This window comes from Carettochelys insculpta, chromosome 11 (assembly GCF_033958435.1).
Source record: "Carettochelys insculpta isolate YL-2023 chromosome 11, ASM3395843v1, whole genome shotgun sequence".
NCBI classification, from domain to species: domain Eukaryota; kingdom Metazoa; phylum Chordata; order Testudines; family Carettochelyidae; genus Carettochelys; species Carettochelys insculpta.
In genome coordinates, this window is record NC_134147.1 from 22840216 (window position 1) to 22865827 (window position 25612).

A 25612-nucleotide genomic window follows, 5' to 3' on the forward strand; every position below is an offset into this window, starting at 1 on the left:
ATAAGCAAGAAAAAATGTTCACATAGGTACTTTGAGCAAATAAGCTTATTGGAATAACATAAATGATTTCAATAGAAATTGCAGACTGTTAATTAAGTTTAGTCACTTTTTTCAAATCACACTATTCTGGTTAAAATTGTCTCTTAGGTCTCAGGAGTTACAGAGAATCAAATTCTTTATTCGTTTCTCAGGAAACATTTTGACTTCAGTAAGACTTTTCTTTGAAAAAGGCTGTGGGATCAGACACAGTATAGGGTATTCTTCCTTACCATCTAAATGTGGTCATTTCACAACAGCAAAGTTACACAATAATTCTCGGTAAATAGAGGTAAAAAGAACTATGTCAATTGAAATTACGAGGTTTATGTAGACAGGATAGTCGAAAGGAGCAAAATAATGGAAAATTCCCTGCAGCTAGTAAAATGAAAAGTCTGGCTAAATGCTGGAAACAATGAGGGGTGGGGCCGATTACAAATTGTGAAAACATTCAAGCTGTGGAATGATCTACCTCAGTGGTGTTCATGTCCATATTAATTTGAGTAATATGTGCTATTCACATGCAAAAAAATTATCATCTAATGCTATTTTTGTAAGGTGGACTAGGACTTTTGTTTTTTATTAAGTCCATACTGATATCCACAAAAATTCAGCTATGACTTCATTGACCATCGTTTTTAAAGAGAGAAAAGATTTAACACTCAGTCATTGGTGATGAATCCAAAAGTGTTACTAAATGTGTAAAATTGAAGGAATTAAGCCTTTGCTAAAGGAAATGAATCAAAATTGCTGTATATAAACATCCATTCATAGGAGACAAATAGTACAATTAACCCTCTAAATGAGCATTAAAAAGTTTACATAAATAAACGATATCATTATCAGTACCCAACACCTTCCTGAGACATTAAACAAAATAAAACTGATGGTGACTAATATAGAGCAAGAATAAGCTTTTTGTAGGTGACTAGTGATTGAGTGCCTCCGCTGGAAACACTGTTAAAAGACTCCTTTAAGGTACCCAGGCCTGCCAATGGCGCAAAGGGGGAAGGAAAAAGGGGCCCAGTGATTCTAAAGGACCCTTTAAATTGTCCCTGGAGCACCACCCCTTTTGCCCAAGGCTGCACGTCTTCCAGAAATGCAGAGTTTGCCCTCCCATGTTGCCCAGGAGCGTGGCAGTTCCTGAAGTTGGGCATTCAAAATCACTAATCACTTCTGAAATTTTGGCCTATAATTCTTGAATTTTTGTTCCATGTTGCTCACAAGATGCTACATGAGTAATTCCCAGTGGGTAAATGTGACGTTGTTGCTTACATTCAATTTTAGTTTAAAATGAGTTTATACAGCATGTTTAGTTTATATGGTGTTGCTAGTTTAACGTATGCTTCTCACTATAAGTGACAAGAAGTCCCGTGGCGCTGTATACACTAACAAATATTTTGGAGCATAAGCTTTCATGGGCAAAGACCTGCTTCGTCAGCTTACGCTCCAAAATATCTGTTAATCTATAAGGTGCCACAGGACTTGTTGCTGTTTTTGAAGATATAGACTAACTCGGCTACCCCTCTGGCGCTTGTCACAATAATGCTGCACCTGGAAAATCCAAACTAGTAAGATCATTTATATGAAAATACAGAAGAGCAAAAATGGTGGAGTAAACCATTAAAATGTTTCCAATCACTATCCCTATATTTGTCTCAAATATTCCCTGGGGGTATGTCTACACAGCAGCCTTATTCTGTAATAAGCTATTCCAGAGTAGCTATTTTGAAATGTGTTATTACATTGCTACACACCAAAATGCATTTTGAAATAGCAGTTAGCTATTTCAAAATACATTGTCTACACACACAGAGCCCTCTTTTGAAATAGTCATTGTCTTAGCATGTATTTTGAAATAGGCACTATACCTCATAAAATGAGTTTTAACACTTTTAAAATAAGATGTACACGCTAGGTTAGTTATTTTGAAATAACTTTGCTGTGTAAACCTACCCTTGGAGATCAGAAAATGTGGAGAATAAAAGGAGAACTGCCAATAGCTAAGCAGAGTTGAGCTTTGGAAGAGGAAATTAAAACCAGTAGTAAAAGATTCTTTGGTCACAGAAAAGGAAAGAAGAAGGGAGACCGCGAAGTCATTAGTTGTTGAGTTTAAAGATAGTTTAGATATGGACTAACACCTAAATGACTACTTTGACTCAACTTTTAACAAGAGTAATGGGGAGCAGGGGAGAGGGGCAGAGTAGTTAATGGGAATGGGACTATAGAATTAGAAATTTCCAATTTGTGGTGGAATCCAAACTCAGTGTAATGGGACCAAATCAGGGGATCCCTATAATCTCCATACAAGAATGTTAAAGGAAATTGCACATTAAATTGCAAGCCCAATAGGAAGAATTTTAATGAATTCATAAACTTGAGGGTCATGTTCTAAGACTGGAGAATTGCAGATAAAACATCTTTATCTGAGAAAAGGAAGAAAAGTGATTCAGGAAATGACAAGCCTGTGAGTTTGACCTCAACTGTACGCAAAGTCTTAGAACAAACTTTGAGAGAGTACTTGAGGACATCTAGGTAAAAGATAATTGGGATAAAATACAGTCTGGCTTTACAAAGGATAGATTTGTGCCAGACCAAATTGATCTTTCTTTTTGAAGAGAGCTGATCTTCTAGATAAAAGAAATGCAGTAGATCTAATCTATGTGGATTTCAGTAAATCATTTGCTGCAGTTCTGCAATGGAAATTATTGGTTAAATCAGTGACGATGGGAATTAATATGAAAATTGATAAAGTGGATAAAGAACTGGTTGAAGGGGAGACTGTAGCAGGTCATGCTAAAAGTTGAACTGTCAGGCTGGAGAGAGCTACTGGTGGAGATTCCTCTATCGTCGATCTTGAGACGAATTTTATTTACTTTTTTCATTAATGACCTTGACAGAAAAAAATTAGACTATACGAGAGAAAAGTGTGAGTAACACAGTTGGGAGTATTACTGGTATGGAGTAGGATTAGGATATCCTACAAGGAGATTTGGGTGACACTGAAAATTGAACAAAAATAAAGGGGGAGAAATTTAGTAATGCCACGTCATTCTCTTAAGAATTAAGTAACAAGAAGATTTTTTTTCTATATGCTGTTGTTTTACCAGTTGGAAGCAACTGAAGGAGAGAGAGACCTGGGCATACACTAAACTCTTCATGTCTGGCATTCTATCTGGAACTCTCAAACAACCAGCATTTTAACCATTAGTAAATTTTTGTTACATTTTTCATAAGTACAGAATAAAGTAAATACAAATAAATACAACGAATACAGTACAAGTTTACAGTATACAGTGCTACTGTTTTTGGTAAATAATGTATGCTGCATACATTTGTTTGTTTCTTAATACCTAATCTTGTTTTTCTTTAGTGTTATGCATTACTGGGTATACCCCTCTCTTATCCAGAATATTTGAATATCAGGCAACCTCCTTGTCCCAAGGCTTCCAGATATGAAATACTTTATTGTATTTTTTCAGTCACAGAGTGGCTATAAACCGCCCATGTGAAGAAGCCATGAAAGATTATTGGAGATGTTGGGTGCATCAGGAAAAGCATCTCCAGTAGTGACATGAAATGTTAGGACTGTTATAGAAGGTGGTGGTGAGACCTTTTCAGGAATGCAGTGTGCAATTCAGGTCTCCCATGTTTAAAGACGATAAATCTAAATGTGAATAGGTGCAAAGAGGGTCTATTAGGATGATCAGAGGAATGGAAAACCTGTTTTACAATAGGATACTTAATGAGCTTGGCTTGTTTAGCCTAACAAGGCTGGAGATGTAGGTGGGTGCTGGGAGGCTGGAGGAATTCTGGTTGCTTTCTGTATATACATCAGAGGGATAAAAAACAGGGAATGATGACAGGTCTTTAAGTTAGGAGCTGCTGTTGGCACAAGAGCTGGCCATCAATAAGTTTAGGATTGAAATTAGATAAATACAACAATCAGAAAAATAAAGTTTTGGAAACTCTTTCCAAAGGGATTCGAGAGGCAAAAACCCTAACTTGATTCATGACCGAGCTTGGTAAATTTATGGAGGGTATAGTGTGATGAGTTTACCTACAACAGTGTATGCTCCATTCACAACTGCTATTAGGAAATATCTCCAATGGCCAGAACTGGGACACCAGACATGGAGCTCTATGGATGATGTGTCTCACCCAAGTACTCTGGGTCTAACTGTCATATTTGGCTTCAGGAAGGAATTATCCTCCAGTCAGAATGACAGACATCCTACGAGAGTTGGCTTTCCTCTGAAACATTGGTTGTGGGTCACTACCTAGTTTGAGCTCAACTAGATAGTGGATTCTTTTTTTTACCTAAAATCTTTAAATCAAGAGTTAAGGACTTCAGTAACTCAGCCAAAGGTTACAGGCCTATGACAGGAGTGGATTTGTGGCTTGTAATATGCAGGTCAGACAAGATAACTATAATGGTCCCTTCTGGCCCTAAGGTCGAAAAAAATTGATATAAGGAAAAAAAAGTGGCAATCTCAATTAACAGTGTGCCAAGACCACTGACTTAATTGCAAGATTTAGTCATTGGGAAATACATACTGAGTATCTCATTTGTACAGTATATTTTAGGTATTTTAAAGCTATTTTGTTTGTATTTTGGTACCTGTCACTTTTGTGATTTAGTGGAAGGAGACATTTCCTTGAAGGAGTACAATCATTTCTTTAGAGTTATAGTAGAGTATCAGTGTCTGTGTATGTAGGCTATGCACCAAATTGAAACAAAATGATTTATGCAACACACAATAACCTTTTTAAAAAATTGCTGTTTGGTCCATGTCACGTATTTTGCTGTCTTGCTGCAATCACTGATGATTGTTTAATGGTATAAAGCTTGCACACATTGTTGCACAGAAACAGCTGGTTGCAAAAAGGTAGCAGGAAATTGGGCATATCTGCCTGTTGGGTTTGTTCGTATAATTCTGCTCTCCCATCCTTGTCATGTAGCCTAACTATTCAGTTGATCATATCACCAATGGAAGTGCAAAAAAAAAAAAAAGTTTGCTTTGTGGCACTAGTTAATGTATATTACACTGCACATAATGCATAATATTTTCAGAAGTACTTATGTCACAAGTCTGTCTTGTTTCAACAGCATCAAAATTTCTTAGAAACCCAAGTCCCCACATTGCAAGCAAAATTTTACTCAATATTTAAATATATATGGGTCATACCATGTGTTTTTTACTTCGGAGAGCGATCTATGTATTTGACAGTTTGAATTTCATTTTGCACATTTTGATATTAGACTTGTGTATAGCAACAATGTAATCATCATAAAAAAGTTCTAATGTACTCAATTACTCTTACACTAGTGAACTAAATAAATCAAAGATTCATTTGCAATAAAATATTGGCCAGTTCAGTTTATGATTTGTTCATGAAGTGATACTGATTTCTGCTGATGTATTTGCTCTTCAAAAGTTATTGCAAATAGTTTGGATGAACAATATTTAGCCTGAGTTATTCACATAGGCTGGGTCTACACATCTTAGACCATCTTAGATAACAAAAGAATTCTTTGTGTTTCCTAATTCCACGCTGGAACTGATTAAATTTGAAAAATCAATGGGGATATTTGACTACTAATCCCATACCAATCGAGTAAGTGAACACTATGGGTGGGTCTACATGTGCCCCTTCCTTTCGAAAGGGACATGTTAATGAGTAGGTTTGAAAGATACTAATGAGGTGCTGCAATGAATATGCAGCGCCTCATTAGCATAATGGCGGCTGCGGCGATTCAAAAGTGCGGCTTTTCGGGAGATGGGACCTTCTGAAAGGCCCCCCCCCAGGTTTCGAAAGCCCTTCTTCCTTTCAAAAGGAAGGGGCACATATAGACCCAGCCTATGTGAATAAGTCAGGCTAAATATTGTTCATTCAAACTATTTGCAATAACTTTTGAAGAGCAAATATATTAGCAGAAATCAGTATCATTTCATGAACAAATCATAAACTGAACTGGCCAAATGTTTTATTGCAAATGAATCCTAGAAGAAGGGCTTTCGAAACCTTGGTGGGGGGGTCCTTTTGGAGGGTCCTGTCTCAGAAAGAAGGGCTTTCGAAACCCGGGGGGGCCCTTTCAGAAGGTCCTGTCTCCACAGGCAGCGCGCGATTCGAAAGTGCGCAGCGCGCAATTCGAAAAGCCGAACTTTCAAATTGCCACAGCTGCCATTATGCTAATGAGGTGTTACATATTAATTGTAGCGCCTCATTAGCATCTTTTGAACCTGCTTATTAACATGCCCCTTTCAAAAGGAAGGGGCACATGTAGACCCACCCATAGTGTTCACTTACTTGATTGGTATGGGATTAGTAGTCAAATATCCCCATTGATTTTTCAAATTTAATCAGTTCCAGCGTGGAATTAGGAAACACAAAGAATTCTTTTGTTATCTAAGATAGTTTGTGGGCAGAGGAGAAATTTTTAAGATTGCAAATACTAAGGCAAAAAGCTGTAAAACAATATTTTCTAATATCCAACATATCTAAACTAGCATCTAATAATATTGGTGAGAAACCTGCATAAACAATGCTTGTGAACATCCCTTTGGTTTTCCAGTGTTTGGTTTGATCACACGCACAACTTCATTTATTTGCACACGAAAAGCTGTCTCCCTCCTAAATTCAAGCAAAATGGTATCTTTCAGTGGGAACAAATAATCAAGTTGTAGCTTATTTTATTACAAAGCCTCTTCTGGCTTTCTTAGCAAATACAGTTATCACTTTCTTGTCTGGCTTACTGTCTTTTTTAATATTTGACTAAAGCCAGTAGTTTATAGGCCTTACTTCTTCTTTGAAAATCAAACTGTGTCTTCCAGCAGCTCTGCTGCATTTTAAAGACAAACAAAGTAGCTACTAAGCCTACTCTAGTTTGCCTAAAGTGTCAACTGTTTGTCTTTCTGGCAGATAGAACAGCCTTTTAAGTACCTGTTTGTAACTGAAAACCCTGGACCCAGACCCAAACTCTCTCTTTCCCACACACCTGTGAAGAGGGCACTGGGACCACTTTCAGTCTGAAGTTCAGCATGATGCATGTTCAACAGAGCAGTCCCATCATCTTCCTTCTCCCAAGTTATTAGTTGCTTGGCTCACATCTATTAAGCACAGCCTCATCCTTTTTTTTTACTGGCAACACAGTCTTGTGGAGAATAGATCTGAGTTTGTGCACAAGCAGTGCTTTTTTTCTAGAAAGAAGATGCCAAAATTCAAGCCCCAAACCGCCCCCCCTCCCCCAGCCCCAACCCCCTTTCAGCCACAAACTGCCCCAGGCTTAACCCTCACTCATTCCCACAGCTCCCCAATGGTAAATGAATGCCCTCCCCCAGAACCAGACACTCTCAGAACAAGGCACCACCCAAGCCCCACCCACACTTTAAATTAACGCCCTTCCCCTCCCCCAGAGCAAGGCACCCCGGCCCTGCTCCAAGGTCTAGATCAATGCCCACCCGCAGAACCTCTTCCAGCTCTAAATTGATACCCTCCCGCAGAACCAGGGACCTCCAGAATCCCTCCCATCTCTAAATCACTGTTCTCCCTGGCTACGTCTACACGTGCACCCAACTTCGAAATAGCTTATTTCGATGTTGCGACATCGAAATAGGCTATTTCGATGAATAACGTCTACACGTCCTCCAGGGCTGGCAACGTCGATGTTCAACTTCGACGTTGCTCAGCCCAACATCGAAATAGGCACAGCGAGGGAACGTCTACACGCCAAAGTAGCACACATCGAAATAAGGGAGCCAGGCACAGCTGCAGACAGGGTCACGGGACGGACTCAACAGCAAGTCGCTCCCTTAACACAAGGCCCCTCCCAGACACACTTTCATTAAACAGTGCAAGATACACAGAGCCAACAACTAGTTGCAGACCCTGTATATGCAGCACGGACCCCCAGCTGCAGCAGCAGCAGCCAGAAGCCCTGGGCTAAGGGCTGCTGCCCACGGTGACCACAGAGCCCCGCAAGGGCTGGAGAGAGAGTATCTCTCAACCCCCCAGCTGATGGCCGCCATGGAGGACCCCGCTATTTCGATGTTGCGGGACGCGGATCGTCTACACGTCCCTACTTCGATGTTGAACGTCGAAGTAGGGCGCTATTCCCATCCCCTCATGGGGTTAGCGACTTCGACGTCTCGCCGCCTAACGTCGATTTCAACTTCGAAATAGCGCCCAACACGTGTAGACGTGACGGGCGCTATTTCGAAGTTACTGCCGCTACTTCGAAGTAGCGTGCACGTGTAGACGCAGCTCCTGAGAGCCAGGCACCACCAGACTGCCTCCCAGATCTAAATCAATGCCCTCCCCTAGAACCAGGTACCTCCAGCTCACCCAACTGAATGTCCTCCCTCTTCCCCAGAGCCAGGTACCCCAAGCCCTCCCCCCAAGTGAATGCTGGTGAGTTACTGATGTGGTGCTACAGGGGACTCTCCAATTAGAGGCGCGCTGGGTCGCAGGAGTTCCACAAGCATCTCACCGGCCCTCCGGGACTGAGCTGGGTCTCCAGGACCACTTCGGGCCACAGACTCCCAGGTGCAGCCACAGGAGCCATGCTGGGACTGACGAAGCTGCGTGGTTCCCAGCTGGAACCGCAAATGTGCAGAGTGGGGCAGGGGCACTCCATGTGTTCAGCTCTGCTGAGTCTCATTTCTCCACCCCACCACTGCCCCATTTGCTACCACATGTAGTGAACGGGAAGCGTAGCCCAGACGCCTTCCTCAGTGGTGGCAGCACCAGGAAAAAAGGTGCCAGAACATTGTTCCGTGTCATTCTGGCCCAAAAAAAAGCCCTGTGCATGAGCATATTTGAGTACTCATGGGAGAGCATGTGAATGTTATACTCATGCATGCTAGAATTTCAAAGCCATATTGTACACTTTGTTTCAAAAATTAACTAGTTCTGTCTTTGCTGAAAGTTTAACTGCTACCGCAGTTAGGAAAGAACTTCTAAAAGAACTACCATCATCACCACCTCTGCAGCTTTCGCTGCTGCATGTTCCAAAGTGTGTGTGGCTCCCAATATCCAAAAGTTGAGCTATTGGCAAAGTGATTCAACTTCAAGCAGGAGTGTCCAAACAAAAGAAGTGACATGATTATGATTTAATATTTTACTTAGTACTGTAGGTATGCCTGGTCCTTTGCAGAAAAAATATAAACACATTCACTGCATCTAGAAATATATGAAAGACTGGGAATTTTTCCAAAGTCCTAGGAGAATAAGGTGCCTGGCTCCCAATGAAAGTCAGTGTGAGATGGATGCCCAACTTCCTAACCCACGTTTGAAAGCCTCAGCCTCAATGAACATGTTTTGCCCTAAAGTTATTACTGCAGTTATTTGAAAATGACAAAACTGGTAGGTAATGTACCTGTGTTTAAAGAATACTATGCTAATTTCTGACTGGTTTTTAAATGTGTGTTACAGTGTTTTAGATATTTCTTCTCTGTAAAGCTGATCCATAATGAACTGAATTCAACAAAAATCTTTCAATTGATTTCATTCGGCTTTGGCTCAAACAGTATGTAATTTTTTTGGTGTAGATATATTCAAAATGTGAAGCACTGGGCCTGACAGCTATGTCAGGAAATTCTTAAAAAGTTTGTAATGTTGACTCACGTAGGCAAATGAATTAAATATACTGTACTGCATTAGAGAACTGCCATGGCTCATTGGCTCTTTGTCTTCATCTAGTATAAGCATGTAAACAGCATTATTGACAATGACATTTCTGTGCCTGAAAGTGTTTAGGCATATACACTGTTTAATGTGTTAGAATACTTAAAAATAATACAGTGATACTCAGTTCTTAGTTTCTTTGAAAAATGAAAAGTGATTGGTGATGTATTGTACTGGGATACTAAAAATACTTAGGTGCGTTATGTCTTGCACATCTGAGACTTATGCTTCAGTCTAAATTTTCTGGAAGGCAGATAATAAATAAGAAAAATGTGGTTTTAGCTGGCAAAAAGTTAGAATTCTGCTTCCAAAACTTGAACTTAACATACAGGGTAAATATACCCAAATTGATTCTGGATGTGATTTCAAAATGGGATTCAGGCAAAAATAAATTATATTGCAGTATACGCCAGAGAGTAAAGTATTAAATACTTAGCTATTTCGAATAGTAAAATAATAATATTTTGAGCATCATCTGGGTGGCATAAAACTTTTTGATCAATTAAATTGAATTAACTTTACATTATATAGGGATATGTGGTAATCTGCATTTTGATCCATTGTAGAATGATGGAAAGTGCTATAATAGGATAAATTTCACACATTACATCTGGGCAGTGCTTCTGTATCTTCATTTCTTGGTCTTGGACTTCTACAGCTTTCATGTGGCTCACAATACACCTGCAATAAAATGATCATATAAAAAACTCAGTCAGAATTCAGAAATAAGGATCTTCAGCATGCATGGCAGTAACTGTAGGTCTGTTTTCCCTCATTTCATATTTTTACCCATGGTAAAGAGAATTCCACAGAGATTTTTAACAAACTGCACCCTACCATCAATCTCAGCTTTGACCATTCCACACGAGAGAAACATTTCCTGGACACCACAGTACAAATAATAGATGGGCACATTGACACCACTCTCTACTGGAAACCCACTGACTGCTACACTTACCTACATACCTCTGTCTTTCATCCAGCACACACCACATGATCCATCATTTATAGTCAAGCCTTTAGATACAATTGCATCTGCTCTGATCCTACTGACAGAGACTGAAAACTTAGCATTGTAAAACTTAATTACCCACCGGGAGAAGTAAAAAAACAGATTGTCGGAGCCCAAGAAGGTAAATAACAGAACACCACTTGTTAGCTCTGAGCTCAAACCCCTGCAACATGTCGTTAAAAACCTGCAACCTATTCTAGATCATGATGAATAGTAACAGAGAATTAGCCATCTTAGTCTATATACTATCAAAACAAAAAAGCAGTCCAGTAGCACTTTAAAGACTAACCAAATTAGGTAGTGAGCTTTTGTGGGATAGACCCACTTCTTCAGACGATATTCAAATTTGACACATTTACACGTGCTTTGAACCGGGACGCCAATTACCTGGGTCATTATATGGACTCTTTTACTTACATTGTTTTATCTGACTCTTAACTTCTCCCCCACTCCACCAACCCTCTTCTCTTCTGATTTGCCCACCTTGACAACTATTTTTGGTTCTCTGTGCCTTAAATATTAAGTCTGTTCTGGTATGGCTATGGTCTGAAAAAGTGGGTCTGTCCCACAAAAACTCACCACCTAATAAATAAATTGTTTGGTTAGTCTTTAAAATGCTCCTGGACTGCTTTTTTGTTTTGACAGATCATGATGCTACACTCCAGAAGGTCCTAGGTGACAGCCCTGTTCTCTCCTGTAGACAACCTTCTAACCTAATGAAGATTCTCACTAGCAATCACAGGCTACACCATAATCATACTGATCCTGGAACTTTTCCTTGCAACAAACCCCATTGCCAACTTTGTCCGCATATTTATTCTGAGGATACAATCACTGGACCTAACCATGTTAATTACAAGATGGGGGCTCATTCTCTTGTAGTAGTAGGCATCCTTCAGTCTGCACAGACTATGGATCGCGCCCTTTAAAGTTTCAATTTAAGACTTCATTTACAGCGTCTATTGTAACTGTAAAGACCCACACGAGAGTGACAGTCCTTGCTGCATCTCTTGCAGATGTAGTGGGTGTCTGGCAAGTCCTTATTGTGCTTTCTGTGTGCTCGCTTCTCCTCTGCTAGCTGTCTGATCTTCAGCTCGCCCTTCTGAAGGCCCTTGTGTAACCCCTGCCTCCATCTGCCACGGTTGTTTGCTAGTTTTTCCCAGTTGTCCAGCTCGATGTCTACCTCTCTGAGGTCTCTCTTGCAGACATCTTTGTAACGCAACTGGGGGCGTCCGGGAGGTCTTTTGCCAGAGGCTAGCTCACCATACATGATGTCTTTTGGAATCCTTCCATTGTTCATCCTGTGGACATGGCCAAGCCAGCGGAGCCGACGCTGCCTGAGGAGGGTGTGCATGGTTGGGATTCCAGCTTGCTCGAGGACGGCAGTGTTGGTAACTCTGTCCTTCCATGATATTCCAAGGATGCGCCTGAGGCAGCGCAAGTGGAAGACGTTCAGCCTCTTCCTGGCGGGCATACAGGGTCCAAGTCTCGCTGCCATAAAGGAGGGTGCTGAGGATACAGGCTCTTTAGACTTGCATTTTGGTGTGAGCGTACAGCTTGTTGTTGTTCCACACTCTCTTGCTGAGTCTGGACAGAGTTGTGGCCGCTTTTCCGATCCTCCTATTTAGTTCAGTGTCCAACGACAGGGTGTCAGTGATGGTGGACCCGAGGTACACGAACTCGTGGACGACCTCTAACATATAGTTGTCAATGCTGATTGATGGGGATTCAGCAACATCTTGACCAAGTACATTTGTCTTCTTTAGGCTGATGGTAAGCCCAAAGTCCTTGCACACTTTGGAGAACTGATCCAGCAGTTTTTGAAGCTGGTCTTCTGTGTGAGACACTACAGCAGCATCGTTTGCGAACAGCATGTCTCTGATGAGGACTTCTCGCACCTTAGTCTTAGCTCTCAGCCTTGCAAGGTTAAACAGTTTCCCATCAGATCTTGTGTGCAGCAAGATGCCCTCTGTTGAAGATCCAAAGGCATGCTTCAGGAGGAGTGCGAAGAAGATCCCGAACAGTGTCGGAGCAAGCACGCATCCTTGTTTGACGCCGCCCCTGATTCTGAAAGCATCCGATAATGCGCCGTCATATTGGATGGTTCCTCTCATGTTTTCGTGGAACGACTGGATCATCTTGAGTAACCGTGGAGGACAGCCTATCTTGTGGAGCAGTTTGAACAGACCATTCCTGCTGACCAAGTCAAAAGCCTTGGGGCTCATTCTCTTGTACCTTGACCAATATTATGTATGTCATCATGTGCCAGCAATGCCCCTCTACAGTGTACATTGGACAAACCTGGCAAACACTTTGCCAAATAATAAATGGACACAAAGCAGACATTAGGAATCTGAATACACATAAACCTGTCAGTGAGCATTTCAATGGACTGGGCCATTCTGTTAAAGACCCGATAATGTACATCCTACAACAAAAAGACTTTAAAAGCAGATTCAAAGTAGCCAGCAGAGAATCTACATGCATTTTTCCCCCCTTACTTTGAAGCCAACTTTAAAGTCCTCACTTTAACTGTGAAGTAAGGTGCATGTAGACACTCAACTTTGAAGTTGCTTACTTCAAAGATGTACTTCAAAGTAAGCAATTTTGAAGTAATTTTTGTAGTGTAGGCTCAGCCAGGGAGATTTGTGAACTGGGGTTCATATTCAAATTGGACACATTAACACTTGGTGTGAACAAAGACAGCAATTATCTCATGCATTACAAGGACTGCTTCCCTTCTTTTGATGTTCACAGTTCTCAGGCAAGACATTAACTTCCCCCACCCCTCAACCTCTCCTTCAGTTCTATGTATTTGATTTGTCCGTTTTTATTGCAAATTTTTGGACCTCTGTGCTATATAACTGAGTCTGAACTGGAAATGGTATAGATCTGAGAAGTGGGTCTGCCCAATGAAAGCTCATTACCTAATAAATCATTTTGTTAGTCTTTAAAGTGCTATGTGACTACTGTTTTGTTTTGTTACATTGTCATGAGCAATGCCATTCTTCTACTCTACAGCTCACAATGGGAAACTTAGTTGTAAAGAAAGTATCATCCATGTTGGTTCTCAGAGCAATAAAAATACACGGATGTGTGAATGACTTGCTTATAGGTACTGCAGAAGTTTGAATAATGAAATGTAAACCCACTCAGAATGGTCATAGCTTACTCATTTCACCTTAGGATTGTATGGAAAGCCACGTGCAACTATACTTTCCGAACAAATGTTTTCTGGTTCTTCTGTCCATGTGTCTACTTACAGGCTTCTCCGTGAGACTTTTAGCACTGAGCAGAGCCCTGTAATCCAGTGGCTGTTGTAACCTACTGAGGCATACTGTTGTCGCTGCTTTTAAATTTAAGTAGTACAGGATTATGGAGACATTGGGGTGGTGGGAGACTGATCCTCTCTCCTGCCATGAGCAAAAGACGGGTAGTTGTAACTAGGATGATAATTGAGAATAGTCACTCTAATGGGGGTGAAAACCAAATCAGGGAAGTGGGCTGTGCAGATAAACAGATGCAATCTATTGTAAGTGTTTAATGCTGCAAGAAATCAAACACATTGCAGCTGAGCTCAAGATTAATGTTCCCCTTTATTTAGAAATTTCAGTATCTGATCCTTGTTTTTGCTTTGATTTCAAAAGTATGTCTTTTCCTTGGTGAGTTCTTTCATTATGTTTCAACTTTCCTTCACAAAACCCTACTCCTCCCTTACATGAGAACCTTCTTTCAACACCAGGAGAAAAATAGCTGTTTTCCATACTGTCTCTGCCTTCAAAGTATCAGCTTTTCTACCTCACCTAAATATAATTCCCTTCTGCTATAACTGTTAAGTACATGTAGTTGGAAAAATACTGAGAGACATAGCCAAAGTAGCAAAACCCTTGTAAACCAAAATATGTACATGCTGACACACATGGGCCAATATGTTTTTATTAAATGTGCTATTCCAATATATTTGTCGTAAGACCGTATACTGTCCTGTTGATTAAAGTGAGAGAACTAGCAGGAAAGGTTGTGGTAAATGAGGAATTGTTCAGTTTTCTGTTTGTTTTCCAAATACTCTACAATGTTTTGCAATGGATTCTATCAAAGCTACTAAAGCTCTGTGGATACTGCACTGGGTTTTATAAGCTTGGAAGACAAAGTACCAGCAGACATGTTTTTGTGGTATTAACAATCTCTCCAGGTCTCTCTCTACTCAGGTCAGATTGCTTAGTTAGAAATTAGGTTTAATTTCAAGCAATTCCTCATGAAGCAGTTGTTTTAAAGTTACAAAAGATTTTCAGAATTCTAGGGGTCTTTCCTCGATATTATGCCAAATAGTATCATTTATCAAGTTCTTCCAGATTTAGCCTTTCTTTCACTTTACCATAATAATTGAGTCATCGTTGGCAACTGCAGCTGTTTTGTCGTCTTGCATGAATTCAGAGCCAAATACATTTTGTTTATCAGAGAGTGCATCATTAAACCAAAACAAGAGACAGCCTCCATAGCAGACCACATTTTGTTGAAAAGAATTCTTGTACAGTTAATCTACAGGCTCTTCAGTGACCTGATTACTTACTACAGCATCAAGTTCGAATTAATAAGTATGTTATAAAATACTGTAGCATTAAACTTTTCAGTAATTTGTCTTGCTTATTTTAACTATATTTGGCAAAAGCCGCACATTTAATCACTCAAAAATAATTAAAATCAACAAGCAAACTAAAAAGCTATAAATATAGATTACTGTTTTCCTGTGGTATCAAAACAGCAGTCTCAAGCATGTTAGGAAAAGCCAGCACATGAAAAGATTTTAAGCCATTTCATAAAACTCTTGTTAATGAATACTACTCATTTGATTTCCTGTGCCCTGAATACATTTAGGCTGTGGCCACACTTGGCCAAAACTTCGAAATGGCCCTACTGATGGCCAAATCGGAGAATGCTAATGAGGCACTGGAATGAATATTCAGCACTTCATTAGCATGTTGCCAGCTGAGGCACTTTGAAAGTGTAACGTTTCGCACATACGTGGCTCGTCTACACAGGGGTCCTTTTCGAAAGGACCCTGCATACTTTGAAATCACCTTATTCCTATCAGCTGAAAAGGACCCCCATGAAGGCGAGCTGCGTCTGAGAGAAACACGGCACTTTCGAAGTACTGCAGCCGGCAGCATGCTAATGAGGCACCGAATATTCATTTCAGTACCTCATTAGTATTCTCCAGTTAGGCCATTAGCATGGCCATTTGTAAGTTTTAGCCTTAGCGTTAGAACCTAAAGTTGTGGGGTTTTTTTTTTTTTTTTTTTTTTTTTAAATTGCACACAATTTAACTCACATTATCTACGTTTGCAAAGTATTGTATAGTTTCTATACTTGCATAGAAACTGCTGTATAGTAGTTGCCATCATAAAGACAATATCTACCTAACATTACATATTCTATTCTGTTGGTTTCTTTTTTATTCACATTCTTATACAGTATCTATCATCCTGGCCTCTGATGTGGACAAGTTTCGATTTTGAGGAAAAGTGTTATGTTAGATCCTACCACAAGCAAAATGTTTTAGTGGTGATTACTAAAGAGTACAGAATTAGCTTTGAAAACACAGAGTATATTCTACTGGTTGAAGCTCTCGAGTCCAGCACACTCTCATCTGGCAACATCCATAATCCAGCATGATGCTAGTTAGCCAGACAACCACTTATTGTGGGAGTGGTCGAGTTTCCCATAGTTGCTTAAAGTTTGTTTTCAGTCACCTGTCCTGGCTCTCAATGTTCTCTGCTGTTGTTTAGCTCTAATTTACCCCTAACTGTCTTCTAAGAGCCCAGTAAGCACTGGAAGGGTTGATAATGCTGCTAGACAAGATTGATTTCTCATGATCTGGCAGATTCTCTCATTTGGCACTGGTCAGGTTCCAAGGGTGCCAGACTATAGAGGTTCAATCTGTACAATTAGATAGGGTGTGCATTTACAAATAAAGCAGCATTATAATAATTACACTAATGAAAGTAGTTTGCAGTTAATATGCCTCAATTATTTCATAAGTATATACAAATTATACTGTAGGTGAACTTTATATATAAACCATGGACTTTGCCATGGTTTGTGAATGCCAATATTGAAAGTAACTCAAACTGATTTTATTAAATATCTTCTTCTGTTTTTTGCTAGCTGTACCTTGCTAATTTATTGTCTGTATCACACATGGCACAAATTAATCGGCTTAGCAGAAGCAGAAAGAAATAATTATTTCACATGTTCCAATAGGTTTTCACTGGATTTTTTACAATAGTGGAGAAAAATAGGTCTTTCAGTAACATAAGCATTAATTTGTTTTCACAGGATAAAAACTTTGACTATGTTTGTCATCAAGGTATTTGTTGTATTTTGCTCTCTGCATAGATTGGTCTAATGAAGTCTTTCTACTGTAGAGAAGTTTTATTGCTAGATTTTTTTTGTTCTCTTGCTGGACTCTTTGGGTTTTAATCTCAAAATATTAGCATAAATGTGCATGCAAAAGGGATATGCCCACGAAATCAGTAATGTGCTTTGTTCATAGTAAGCATAAAAGTGCAAATACTGTTTCTATGGATAGTTTCAGTATATGAGGTAAATGTTCAGGGATTAAAGTGAAGTATTTAATTCTAGGCCACTGATCCTATACAGTGTTAGGGTTGCTGTAGCCAATGCAACTAGTTTACTGTCTCCAGGCCCACTGATGGGGGTGGGAGCTAAACAAGCAATTGCCCTGGTGCCTGGTGATATGAAAGACCCTTTAAATTGCTGCTGGAGCACCACGCAGGAGAAGTGTATCAGTTCAGGTGACACTGAGAGCTGGCTCCCCCTAGCCCTTCTCCTTCTGTGCAAGGCCCCACCTTTTCTGGTGGGTGTAGAGCAGTCCCCCTCCACAACTTGACCAAGAACCCAGTGAAGCTGTTGGCCATGCTGGCTGTCCATATTATGAGGGGTGGACTGAATGATCTGTGGAGCCACAAAATTGCATATTCACTGGCCATTTTCCTCTTTGCCTGTAGTTATTTGCAAGAAACCTTCATCATACCTTATGCCATGGTGCCCAAGAGGTCATAATGTCCTACACAGGCTTTCAGTGTCCTGTCCCTCATGGCAGAAATGTCTCAGTGTTCAGGACCCTTCACTTCTGCAGACAGTAACAGAGTTTAGCCTGAAGTACTTAAATGATTCACCCTTCTCTTGCACATCAATTTGTGCACTTTGATTTATAGTATGCTTTATCTCCCAAGAGCACTACAGAGTCTGGTCTTTTGACCTTCAGGGTGCTAAGGCCGTTCACGCTCTATGCTGATTTATGAATGAGTGTTAATAACACCATTACAGATAAGTATGAATTAATTCCTACCTTTAAACTCATAAATGAAATGCCTAATTAAATGTAAGGAGTCAAAATTAAAGCTCATTGGCCTGCTTGTGAATAGATATTTTTGGTATTTGGTCCTGAATTTCTGCTGTTCTATTTGGATCTTGATCTTGCTCCTATTTAAGGCACTGCCTAGCCTCATTGACTTAAAAGGAAGTCGGACCACAAACTTAAAAAAATCTTAACATGATGTTAAGATTGAGTATATAAGCCAGCAATATAGGGTAAAACAATTTAGCAAGGTTGTAATTATCCCTGCAACAAATATTACAAGCCAAGAAGTGTCAGTTAGAGTTCAATTTAGAAGAAATCCTAACATGTTAAGATATGGAAATAAAATTAAGGCTCTCGGGTATGTGAGAGTTTGTGGTTGCAAATCAGAGGAAATTACTTTTTAAAGACTTCATTCTAATGGGGTTGGCACCTGCCTTTTGTAAACATCCTTTCTAGTTAACTGTGTCTGTGGTCTTTAGGCTGGTCCAGCCCCGATATGGGGCTGTATCCCCAGGGCTTCTTCCTGGGGGACACTGTCTTCCTGTGCCCCTCCCTTGGCTCCCTCTCCTCAGCCAGCCAGGAACTCCTTCAAATAGTCTTCTGATCCTTGCTAGCAAATTGTTTTAGGTTCAATCCTGACAGCTAGCCAGAAGCTTCTAGCTACCTCTGCTCCCCCTTTACTGTCAATGATCCTGCTGTTTTTCCAGCCAAGCGCACAGTCATTCTATCTCCAGTTCAAAGCAGCTACTAAACATTGCTTTGCTTTATTGCTCCTGGGCTCGGATTGCCTGTGTACTCTGCAGCCACAGAATGCTAAGTTTCTTAAGGGCCCATTTCAACATTAGTTTTCACTCAGGCCAATTAAAATTTTCTTCTAAATTCTCAGAAAAACAATTCTGTATTCATTTTAACTCCTGCAATTTTATCTTTGAAAGGGACAGTTGGTGTTCTTCATACAGGACAGTGAAGTCAAATACTCATTTTTAGGTGCAAAACTCAGCTCAGACATAACAGTGGAGAAGCAACCATTGTCTCTGTAATATGCAGAGAGTTTTCTGTCTGTGTTTTACCTGAGTGTAAATTGTGTAGCATTTCGCTATTTCTTCACTACCCAAAGTCTGAGGTCTGCTCTTTTGTGCTCATCACATGACAGTTAAAATGGGTTACAAGTTAGCTCACATAATCATTTATTGATATGACTCTTGGGACTGAATTATCAGTCTTACTTCATACCTTATTCCTGTCGTTGTTCCTGATACCTTGGTGCACTCATGATTAGAGAAGCAGTCACAACTAAGGGGGAAAATGGGGTGAATTATGCTTCTACACACTGACTTCTCATCTCATCTAATCTATTGTGTTCTTAATTTCAGTTGTATTTGATTTATTAGTAATGTTTTCAGAATGATGTCTGACATAGACTGTGGTCATTATCAGTCCTGCAAGGTTGTATGTCATGGACATAATTTCTGGGTATGTCTACACCACAGATCTGTGCACAGGCTTGAATCCAGCTTCCATGGGTAGCAGGAGCAGAAAACACAGCAAAGTTCAGGTTTCAGAGCTGGCCAGCAAGCTAAATACATGATCAAGATCTGGGCTGGGCTCCTAGTACTTGTACTGTGCTGTCTTCCCAGCTCTGCATACCTATCCTAGATTAAGTCAAGAATTGGCTAGGGTAAATTATCCCACACAAACTCCATAGTATACTAGTCAGTATCCTGTTGAGCAACATTCCTCCATGAATGTTTTTATATATGTTAGAGTGATGGGGAACATTTAAAAAACAAACAAACAAACAAAAAATCCACTGTATAAGTGTATGTCCAGTATGATGGAGTTTGGATTTTTAGGTAGTTTTAAACTATTAGCTAAATATTACTGAACCTTATTAAAGGATTGTCAGGAAACGAGCAAAAAAGAATGAACATCGATTCCACTTCCGCATTGCCAATACTCTAATTAGGACTTTCCCTCTGTCCATTGAATAAGGTGGGGAATCAAGAAGTCAGTGGCAATTCTAAGAATCACAGCATGTCTTGGCCAGCAACGGTGATAGCAAATGAATGCAGTTCAGACCTGGCTGTAAAAATCTGGCTAAATTAAATAAATACATTGACCATTAAACACCAAAGATGAAATCTTTTTGCAGAAATTAATTTTCACACAGCTGTAAGGCTGACTCTATTGACCTAACTGCACCTTTGCTTTCTGTCAGTGTAACAGACAGCTAATGGAAGCTGTGCTGCATCGAGAAACGTGTTTGAATCAAATTAGAGATTTTATAAAAGTACTTACAATGAAATGTAAAATAGATGAAATGTTGTTTATGCACATGACAAATACTGCATAAAGGCACAAAGCAGGCACCTCATTCTGAGGTGATTTACCAACGTCACTTTGCAATAGTGTCTTAATCGGGTGCATCTCAGGGTTCTAAAGAGAAAAGGTGAGTGAGGCAGCATTTCTTTATTGGAACAGCTTAAAATGTACATGGAGCTCTTCTTCAGATCTGGGAAGGATACACAGAGTGTTGCAGTGAAAGGCAAGGCTGGAATAGATAAGGAATTAATTCATCTTGCAAAAGAGCATACAGAGTGAACCGTACAGCTAACACCTCTACGGTTGTAGGGTAAGGGGGTACAATGGCTCACAGATTGTTGTAATGAGACAGCATCTTTATTAAATGCTTGATTTCAGTGTGTAGCAAAGTTATGAACTTAAGCTGCCATCCTGTCCTTTGAAGATGTTTGTGACAGGGTGTACCTATCCCACAGTGGGCTGGAATGGGTTAATACACTGTGGGAGGAGAAAGTCTTGCCCCCAACCATACTGGGCATGTTCCAAGTGGCAGGCTAGTACAAAAGGGAGCAGCTCAGCTCAATCTTGGCTGGACACTGAAGGGGAAGGACCTGTTGCCAGAGGTCCAGATGTGAACAAGCCCTGGACCCTGATGGCAAGAACCTTCAGAATTCACAGAGCCCCACAGAGTGACCTACACTGTGAAGTCTGAGAACCCAGCAGCCTCCCAGGTCGCCCTATTTCCAGAGACAATAAGAAGTGACCTACAGGAGGAGGGTGGGCAAGTGGTACCTCCCATCTGAGTAGCTTGATGTGTTTTGGTAGGATATGCTGTTGAGCTAGTGGTGGACCCTTCCATCATTGACAGGGCCCTGGGTTGGAGCTCCATGGAGTCAGGTGAGCCCAGTTCCCCCTACTGGGGCTGCTGCCCTATCTCTGCTCTCTAAATGACAACTTCATAGACACTGGCCACTAAACTGCATGGCCCTGCAACTGAGGGCTGTCTCATAGACTCTGGCTGTTGGCTGCCCAGCCTGGGGGTAACAGACTGGCAGTAGTGGTAATGGTGCCCACACCGCTGAGAATCCCCCTCTTGGGAGGGGGTATACTTATGCCAGCACAGCATTGTATAGGTTTCATTTGAGGGTGAGGACTGAGAGGTCATAGTTGGAGTGAAAAATGTTTGCCTATGAATGATGGTTTTTGTCTCGTTTTTCTGTGGAAGTTCATTTGAGAGGGTAGTGATTGTCTCATTGCAAGCACATAGTGTGTTGTTGGGACACTTTATTTGTATGACATCTTCTGAAAATCATGAATAGCAGCCATGGGTCTGAAAAATTGTGTGGTCTGGTATTCCTGCTTTGATTTTTAAGTACTTAGATAATTCACAGCACATGATTTAGTTATGGAATGTTCTCAACTTATGAAGGATACAGCAAAAACTGAGAAGTAACAATGTAACAGCTAGCTATCTTACGTGCTTTTCTAAATTCTTTCAATCATGTTGAAGGTGTTTCCTTTAACCGTGTTCTGCTGTGCTGTGCTGTGTTCATTTTCAGAAGTTAAATGCAGCTCTTAAGAGACAAGTATTATCTTTGGTTTCAGAATGCATACTTTTCATAATGTGCAGAATTTGATTTGCATCTAATTTATCATCAGGGCCATACCTGTAATTATTGAGACAGTGACATAAAAACAGGTTGAAATGAATCTTTGTTCCTAAATGTGGTCCAGGAGTGGCACTTATATGATACTTCATAATTAGGCTTTGGCATTAAACAGATGCTACCTTGAAATGTATCAATTTGCTATATACAAATGAAAAAGAAATAAGAAATAGTTCAGAAACTGTTCTGTCACTGTCTGCACTTTCTCCACAAAATTACAAACATGTGGGATTGCATGTTTTAATACCAGTTTTCTCGGGCCAAGAGGTTTTTTTATCTTTGAGAAATTCCATATTGCAATTTACCTACCCCATAGGAATGAGATGACTATCTGATTTAATGTAACTCCAAATTTAAAGTTACAATATCATAATATATGTTCTTCCTGCATTGGCACAATGTATGGACTGAGGACATTTCACTATAAATGTTTCCAGATGAAACAAAATTTGTAGAGCATCTTATAGATGCAAGATAGGCATAGTAAATAGAGAGCTACCCTTATGTAAATTAAAATAGCAGAAATAGAGCTTAGTGTGTAACTACTTCCAATAAGCTTTTATTTTCTTTGAGTTGAAATTTTCCTGAAATTGAACAAACAGAAAATTGGTACAGCACATAAGCTGGTTTGCGTCGCCACTGAGCAATAGTGAAACAAAAGCTCTGCATATGTCATTTTGTGTAAGCAAATAGCTCTAACTTTTAAAAATAGCATGTAATGAATGCAGATTGCAATGTGCATAAAGCAGTAGTACAATAAATAGGTAAAAAAAATCCTACTGTGATTACCTTTGTTTCATTCAATAGGTACAACTAGACCACAGCAAGCCCCGACCTACTGAGATTCAGACCAGTTTCACTCACCCTACTCCTCCACTATGCAAATCATTTGGCATAACAAGCAATGCCCTTTTATCTAGTCATATTTAAACCTCCCCTCCTTTCCAATATATTTCATTTTGGTGCCTTGAACTGGGCGATGGACAGGCAGGTCTAGTTCTTGGAATGGGAGCCAGTAACCAGAGCGAAAGGGTCAGAGCTGAAGTGAGGAACTGAAGCCAGGGAACACAGCCAGAGGCACAGGAAGCTAGGGGAACAGGACTAGACTGAGGCTGGAAACAAGGCTGGCACACAAGCAGTTACTATTGTGGCTATCAACAAGGAACAGTCAGAGATCAGTGTTTGCTGTTGGGCTTCAGAGCAGGCTAGCTGACTTCGTCAGCCAGTCAGGCACAGTGGCAGCTCTGCTGTAGTTCAGCTGTGCTCCTAGGTTGTCCAAAGACTGAGCAGTTGAAACTGCAAGCTCTCATTCTGATCATTTGGTTACTCATAGACCAGTGCTTGGATATTAAGTGAATTGTCATCTCCCCTCCCATAGTACATGCCTCCAAGAAACACAAGTGATTAGATAGAACAATGTCCACCACTCTACCAAATAACGAATAACTGCTCTGAGCCGCTCCAAGTGTCAGTAGGAAAATGTCCAAATCAGACTTTGAGAAATGAACACTATTATGTCCTAGAATGATATGTGGGTGACCCGCTTTGTCACAAATTAATGAACCTCATGATTCCACTGTGTGCAGGCTGGTCTTGGCTTTGTTCCTGGTGCAGTCGTTCCGGCTGATTTGACAGCTCTCAGCCAAATACATCTTAGGGACATTTGATGCTTCAGAAGCTGAGAACACAGGAACAGCTTCAAAAGCAAGCGGCAGTTTATCTTAACCCTGATCAAGAGAACTATGTTGGTCTCCATAACAAAATTGATCTTCAGGTGACACAACTGAGGCCCTTAGGGAACAAAATGCCAGTATAGTTGCATGAGATCCACTGCAAAATTCCGCTGTGATCTACTAGTTTCACCTATGGAGCCACAGACAGCCAACAGGAACTGCAAATGACTGTATCTACAGAGGCACAAGCAAAATCATCTGGCAGCCCACCAGTGGTATACCCTGGCAAACTATATATCTACTCCATGGGCAGCTTATTGCCCTCCCCAGATCTAACTAGGCCTGCCAATGGGGAAGGGGGAAAAGCAGAAGTGTGCAATGGGGGTAGTTGTCCCTGGGCCCAAATTTTAAAGGGGCCTGGAGCTCTAGCAGCTGCTATTACACTGCGGTCCCAGTGGCATTGAGTGGCAAATGTCCTAGGCCCCTCTATTTCTGACATTGGAACCGCCCCTTCTGTGGAGTGGAGCTGGGCACCCCTCCCACCTTACCTAGGGGCACGTGGCCCTTCTGAAGCAGTGCTGGATCTAACACTATTAAAGGACAAAAAAGACCAAAAGGTCCTTGATCACAGACCGTTTGAGAAAGGTGATAAATAAAACATTATTTAACTTAGTTATTTTAAAAAGTTAAAATGTAGTATATCACAAATTGAAAGGGTGAGGAAAAAAGAGATGGAAAGATGAGTTGATAGCTCAACAGATTCTTAACCTGCAACCCCTAGACAATGAAATCAAAGTACACTCTTTCAACCAAAGATACATAGGCTGGAGTGTGTGCAGTCATTGAACTCGCAATGGGCTTGAAGAAAAAGAAAAGGCATTTTCAATAATGTCCCCAAGAAGAGAGTCAATGTTCAAGCACGAGAAATAATCTGGAAGGCCTACTATGCTCTGCTCACTTGGGCCCTCCTTAATCTGCTGTTGACTCATATGCACCAATAATGGTTCTTAGTTTTCTGCAGGAACATGTGCACTGGGACCCTAGTGTAGAATATCCAAACAATTAGGAAAGTTTTCCATTAGCAAACGCTGTCAGTCGACTGAGGTGATCAAACTTGTAATTCGGGTATCATAATATTAATAAAAAATGGGACCTTTCCTGCATTGCAGAGGAAAGTCCTTCCCTTATTTTGTTACCCTGCTGTAAACAGTAGCACCAGTATGCCCTGACCTATGCTATCCATTATTCCTCAGACATGTATGCTTTGTACTTACAGGTGAAACAATAGTATTTTCTCTGATTTTAAGACCAGCAGATTATTTTCTTGTGTTTTTGCCTTCTGGGTGGGATGGAGCCATGAGATCCAGTGTCCACAGCTTGATTGGCCCATATAAAGTCTTTTTTTTTTCCCCCCAACCATGTATCACTGTTCAGTCTGCTGGTTAGAAATTTTCATCAAAGTAACAGTTTTACATCTGAGAGCTTTTTTTAAACAGAGTTGCTCTGTGCCTAGCTCTAGGACAAGTCCTATGCACTCAGAAGCCCTCTGAATGAAACATGGGCCTTGTACTGCTCCTCTGTGCAGTTGTGCATTTCGCTATGAATTTTTTTTTCTGAAATTCCTCTCCTCACCTCGCCCTTTTCCCAACTATTTCTAAACTGAGACATGGATAAATCCTCAGCTGATTCCCTTTCTATCCCTTTATTGTAATGAAGTCACAACTTCCCATGTATGTATTATGCACCTATAATTTTGTAATCAGACATCAAAGCCTGATTGTCATAATTGTGTGACTAACTTGCATTCAAAATTGGCAGGGTTGTGCATGCAAATTAGGTATTTGAGTATGCT

At 40.5% G+C, this 25612-nt stretch overlaps 1 protein-coding gene across 1 annotated transcript in view; it reads left to right on the forward strand.

The window, feature by feature from the left end:
* CACNA2D3 (calcium voltage-gated channel auxiliary subunit alpha2delta 3) overlaps positions 1 to 25612 on the forward strand; it is a 710484-nt gene that overhangs the window by 340461 nt on the left and 344411 nt on the right. The window lies entirely within an intron of this gene.